The sequence below is a fragment of the Larimichthys crocea genome, unplaced genomic scaffold (assembly GCF_000972845.2).
Source record: "Larimichthys crocea isolate SSNF unplaced genomic scaffold, L_crocea_2.0 scaffold466, whole genome shotgun sequence".
Lineage (NCBI taxonomy): Eukaryota > Metazoa > Chordata > Actinopteri > Sciaenidae > Larimichthys > Larimichthys crocea.
The window spans coordinates 29,649-36,513 of NW_020856087.1; the positions used below are offsets into that span (position 1 = coordinate 29,649).

At 39.5% G+C, this 6,865-nt stretch overlaps 1 pseudogene; it reads left to right on the forward strand.

The window, feature by feature from the left end:
- Positions 1 to 229: 229 nt before the first annotated feature.
- LOC113745126 (Ig kappa chain V region 3381-like) lies at positions 230 to 6,567 on the forward strand (annotated as a pseudogene).
- The last annotated feature ends 298 nt before the right edge of the window (positions 6,568 to 6,865 follow it).

Consider the following 6,865-nt stretch of genomic DNA (forward strand, 5'->3'; position numbering starts at 1 on the left):
GAGTTTAAAACAGTGGCTCACTGGAAAGCTCAGAGCAAACCAGCCTGTCACTGCATGCAAGAGCCAGCCATGTTTGACGTTGGATGCTTATTTCTTAGAAAATGTGAGTGTGTAATTGTAGTATCTAAAATTAAGCTACTGGCACTGGGGGGCCAGCTGTGGGGCCAGGTAGGAGTGAGGGAAAGAGCTAACTGGTTGATGCTGTGACAATAGGGGCCTCTGGGCAGGTATGGTGCTGGACGAACAGGATGCGCTAAGCTCGGACCGTGGCCGCAGGATGCTGTGGAGGTCTGCAGAAGGACGCAACCAAGAAGGACTGCTGGACCACCAAGTGAGACTTGGGGTGGGTTTTTTTATTCATCCTTTTGCAATAAACTGTTAAACTTTTCATTTTTACCTTGTGGTTTTTAACTCTGCTCACTCCTGATTTTATGTTAAAACCATGCACCAACCGCTGCTGAGAAATGAAGCCAATGTGGAAGTGCTTAAAACTGTAACCGCTTGAGACAGGCTGCAGAAGTGAGCCAAACTCTATGAGAACCCGTATTACAATGTCCAACTTCACAGCAGAATCAAACATGTTTACAGTCTGGTTCTGGCAATGGTTTTAGACTCTGTAGCTAATTTCCCCGTCCATGACAACTGTGAGGAAGTGAATTTAGTTTTTTACCTCTCCTGTTTAGATAATAATAATAATAATAATGCATTTTATTTCAAAGCGCCTTTCAAAACACCCAAGGACACTATACAAAGAAAAAAAGCAATAGAAATACAAAGATTAAAAAGGCAATACACAATAAAAAGCACAGGCTGTAAAATATAAAACAAAGAAATGATTAAAAGTCAAAGTGCATAGGCTAACTGAAACAAATGAGTTTTCAGTCTAGATTTGAAGAGGGGTAAAGAGTCAATATTGCGGATGTCAGGGGGTAATGCATTCCAGAGACCTGCCTCAGGTCCGTCGATAATGCACTATCAGAGGTTAAATGTAAAATTAGTGTGAATATAGAGAGACATATTTTTGCGGGGTGCTGAGAGTAGGAGTCCAAGTGAGTCAGGTCATTTTTGAGAACACTGGTTTCTCTTCAGTATCAACATTTCCATAGGGAGTCACTTTGCATCAGCAGCCACAGTGATACAAACTCATTGAGCCGCCGTACAAAAACCTCTCACTGTAGAGAGACACGGGTCTCTGACTTTGACACAAACAAACTCAACAAACACATTCCCAGTTTACCCCCATAACTGGTTTAACTGTCTAAAATGAGTAACAAAATATGAATATGTATTTATCCTTTTTTGTGAAATGTTAAACTTCTACAAACAATATTAATGTCAATTAAAAAAGAGTGTTTTCAAGAAAAACTGTCCAGTAAAGCCTAAAAAATGTAAATAATTACTATCAACAAATATGTATTGTAGATTATGACAAATGAAAAAGTTTAACTTCATTAAAATTGTTTTTGAAAATATTCTTGTAAAATGTTTTAATCAACCTGAAATCAAAGACGGATGAGCACTGATACATTCCTGATAAATGATAAACTGATTGATCCATTGATAAACAGCATGATCAGAGTAATCCAAGTCCCTGTTGGAGTCAGTCAGAGCATTTCCATAGAGAGCCACTTTGCATCAGCAGCACCATGCTCCAGTGCTCTGGGAGAGTTTATAGTCCTGAGAGTTGAACACTGGATGACTGACAGCTGTCCTCATGACAACAGAAGCCACAGAAACCTCCTCATCAAAAACATGATTTGATCTCCGTCCTCATCTGGACTCTCCTCGTGCTGCTGCTTCACAGGTAAAGTCCAGAGATCAAACTCCTCTCCTCTATGAACATCCGTCCCTCTGAAATGAAGCTGACAAAACCATGATGCTGCTTTATGTTTTTGTCTGTATCCTCAGAGTCCAGAGGCCAGGTCACAGTGACTCAGCCTGGAGCAGTGAGCTCTGCTGTGGGAGGCTCTGTCACCATCACATGTAAGACCAGTCAGAATGTTCAGGTTTGGAACAATTACCACCTTTTAGCCTGGTACCAACAGAGAGATGGAGAAACTCCTAAACGGCTCATTTACTTTGCGAGCACTCGAGTATCAGGGATTCCAGCTCGTTTTACAGGCAGTGGATCAAACTCTGACTTCACTCTGACCATCAGTGGAGTTCAGACTGAAGATGCAGCAGTTTACTACTGTCAGAGTCAACACTACATCAACAGTGTGTATGTGTTCACACAGTGAAAAAGCATCATACAAAAACCTCCCTCAGTCAGACTGAACAGAAACTGAACTGACTGCTGCAGCTGGAAGCTACTGCAGAGACTGATACACTTAACTGAGGACACCACACACAACACACACACACACACACCACACACACACACACACACACACAACACACACACACACACACACACACACACACACCTCAGCTTCAAAGTGAATGACAGCTGTTTGAAATATATCCAGCTAACAGAAAATATGAACATAAAATCAGCATCAGAAACCTTCATAATCAAAGATGGACCAAAAAAACACTTCACATTATATCAATCACATTCTGAAAAAGCAAAGTTTTTGATTTAGAGTGTGTTTGTGACAAAAGTTTTTCATCATTTTAACCCTTTTTTTTTATAAGATTACCACAAAAGTGGTGTCACAAACAGGAAAACAGCACCTTTTGCACCAAGAAGACGGTCCCTTTGAAAGATCAGAGATTTACAGCCATCACCTTATCAGACATAGATTGAAGCAGTTTTGAATTAATTTAATAATTTTCGTATGAAAGACCCTTCTAAAAACTCCTCAGCACTGGTGAGACCAGCTATTTGAAAAAATATAAACTCCCTCTAAAAAGTACCAAACTTGGATAGGTACTAAATGAAGGAGAAGGACGGTGAACCTGCGTGTGGACTGTGAGTGGTTGCAGGACTAATTTTGGGTCAATTCTAGCACGGCCAAAATAAATTCACAATACTGCGCAATACAACATAACAAGGGCTATGTTTATGAAAAAATAAAATGAGAGAAACTGCAGTGGTTTTCCACCTGTAAAAAAAGAAAAGGTTAATAAAAACCTAAAGTGAAGAGAAAATAGAACCGAGTAAAGTTAGCTAACTTACAAAACTAGTGTACCTACTAATATTATCAACTACATTGCTGGCTACGATATCGCTGTTTAGTGATTAAAAAAAGAGGACTGCAGCTGAGAGGACAACAGAGTCTTAATGAGTCATAAAATAAGGAGAATCCTCATCAGGTGAACAGACAAGTACTTGAGAAGAGCTATGAATAAAAATAACTATCACTCAATAAGTGTAACCAGGAAACGACACAGCCTGGTTGGCACACACCTCCCTCCACATTCACATTACATGAGAAAAACTAAAAGAGCTGTAGATAACTCACAAAATATGGTGACAATAACCAGACACTCAGGATTAACACTTTTATCTCATCTATTCTATTCTTACGAGACCCACACAACAAAATAGAAAATAATGACACACTGTGTCTCTATAATAAATATAAATATAAAAATAATTCAGTATCACCAAATATTACAAACAATAGAAAACAGGCTAAAGATGCTTGTTCAAATATCAATGCTAAGAAGTGCATCCAAAATTCAGTTGCTGGCACATCAGTAGCTTATAGTAATTTTAAAAGACTGAAACTTCTTTTTTAGTAAATCATTTATCATTGTTTATTTAATCATCATGAATGTAATTCTAGTTATGCATTGAGAGCATCAGATTCCTTCAAACTAAAACACTCTTCTGTCTAAAGTGTACAGGGGCTATTTGATCATTTTGTGTCACCGCCTGTTTTTATTGCTACATTAGATGTGCAGTGTTGACCAATGGCTGTGGCTCAGGGGCAGGCGGGGTCATCCACAATCAAAGAAATCAGTGTGTCAATCCCTGGCTCCTCCAGTGTGCATGCCAAAGTGTCCTGTGGCAAGATAACTGAACCCCAAATTGCTCTTAAAGACTTTGCAATCATTGTATAAATGCATATGAATGGTTAAGCTCCTAAAAACTGATGAGCAGTTGGCACTTGCATTCAGCTAACGCATAAACATAAAGTATGAATGTGTGTGAATGGTGAATGATATGTAGTGTAAACAACTACCCACTGTAAAGTCTATGCCACGGCTCAAAATGGTAAAAGTCGAGAGCTACTGAAAATGAAAGGGTCCGCATTAAAGCACTTCATGGTGCTGGATGGCTCCTGAACAGGTGGTCTGATACATTTGGTTAAGCACTGTAGCTACAGTCCATTCACCACGCAGTGAGAATCAGAGTGGGAGCTATTAAGAGTTATCACCTCATGCAGATGGACACCCGGCTTTTTATTTCTACATTTTATTTTTAATAAGATAATGAAAATCATCTCTAGGTACAAAATTAACAACACTGGGACATAACAGGATTCTACAAGGCCAATGTTAGTAATAACAGATAGCTGTGTTGTGATTCACTGTTGAAGTGCTCTAAGTATATGTTTGTTACCAAAGGTAAATATAGGTGTAACCATAGAAAGAGTATCTATAGTCTAAAACCATTAAAAACTGCATTTGGGGGAATCAGACTTGTTACTGTACATTAAACTGACTAATGTTACATGTAAGATTTCAAAGAAGGAAGTCAAAAGACATGTCACTGATAATACATGATGAAATCTTTATTTGTTTAAATTGTTGAAAACAGCAAGAAGACGTTATATTAAAACATGACAGAGAAACAGAGAGAGAGAGAGGCAGACTGAGAGCAGTAGCAGAGTAAAAAACCGTAGCAGAGTCCCAGTGAGTCAGGTCAGGACTTGGGAACACTGGTCTCTCTCAGTGTATGTGAAAGAGTCTGGGGAGCCCTGGGTGGCCTCACAGGTCACAGAGTCCACTTGCCTCCACTGGGTCTGCAGCGAGCCTCATGGTGGCTGCTCCAGCTGTAGAGGCCGTCATTCTCCACACCACGGGGCTCCTGCTCTCCTCCCAGCTGATGCTGCTGCTGCTGTCCACTTCCAGGCCAGACTCAGTCTGAGGGAAGCCCTTGTGGCCAGACACAGAGCGTGGCCTTCCCTGCTGCAGCTCCTCACTGGCAGGGGGCAGCCACTGTCAGGGTGGTGCGGCATCACCTAGAAGACACCAGTCAGTTTAGAGGACAAGGACCCATACAAATGTCAATTCAACCAGAAGACACTTGACACCTACTGTGTGAGAGTTGAGTTTCTGTCAGATGTTTTTTCTGCTCCAACAGTCACTCGCTCACACATTGGTTCACTTCCTTTTTACGAAGCCTGTCATGTCATATCCAGCACAGAGAATCATCAACAGAATGACCTGACATATGTTCAATCTATCACGGGAAATGATTTATATATTTTTAAAACAACAAATAAATGTATAAAAAAATATTTTTGTCAAAAGGTGATGAAGATTATCCGATCCCTGTCAAAGAAGTTATGAGCCAAAAATGATGGCCATATAAACAATGTTCATATGCACACATCCGAAACCAAACAGCCCTCAGGAAAACGGTGTCCAAAAGATTTTAAAAGCCATCGCAACACTAGATGGGAAAGATTTAAAACTCTGTAAAACTCTGTTGTCATGAAGGGACAGCTGTCAGTCATCCAGTGTTCAACTCTCAGGACTAATAACTCTCCAGAGCACTGGGCATGGTGCTGCTGATGCAAAGTGGTCTCTATGGAAATGTTCTGACTGACTCCAACAGGGACTTGGATGACTATGTCATGCTGTTTATTGATGAATTAAAACAATTTAGCAAAAATGATAAATGCATAAATAAAATGATAAAAATACAGTGATAAAATGCTGACCATAGCAATGCTTCTGAGATGATAAAATTAGATTTTCATGACATTTCTAATGTGTGAATCAAAACTGAGGTCAGAATCCAAGTCAACTCCAGGTTTTTGACCTGCCTCAGTCCGTGATCCTTCACAGCACATGGTCTCCCTGGGCTTTTTGCCCAAACATTATGATCTTAATTTTGTCTTATTGAGCTGAATGAAGTTGTGTGACATCCAGTCCTTTAGTGCATGACATAAACGTATCAATGGGACAGAGGTCATGAGGGAATACAGAAATCTATACCTGGGAATCATCAGACATAGTTATGAAATCTAATGTCGTGCTTTCTGCTGACATCACCAAGTGGTAGCATATAAGGCTAAAAAGGTTTACTCGTTATCAGTTTAATTAACAGTCAGAGATCATTTTAGGTGGATTTGTTCGATGACTGTGACGTCTTCTGACTTGTTTCATTTGACATGAGAACAAATCCACTTTGATTTTTAAACCGATTTAAAGCTATACTGTGAAAATGTGACTAATTCTGAACAACTGTGGCACTGTTTGATTAATATAATATGAAATTAGTTCTTTTAATACAGGAAACTGTTGATGTTGAGTTTGTTTGTGTCAAAGTCAGAGAGCCGTGTCTCTCTACAGTGAGGTTTTTGTACGGCGGCTCAATGTGTTTGTCTCACTGTGGAGGACTTTTGGTGGAGGAAACCAGACTGGACGTTGGAAGTAAGTTTCTGCTCAAATATTAAATTTGGTGTCATCAGTTAACTTTTTCCATTTTCTGTGTCTAAACACTTGCAGTAACTAACAGACTGGTCGAAATCACTTGAAAGAATGAATTTTATTCTTGTTTCTCCTGTTTACCCCAGTGTTGAACTTAGAGCAGCTTAAATGAACTTTTTCTGATATATTCCCAGACTAATTTGTGAAATGTGAACAGCTTGAAATGCAGGAAACATTAAAGAACAACATCTCCTTCACTAAACTAAATGTAACCATTATTCTCTGTTTAAAAACTGTTGGAAGTTGAGTTTAA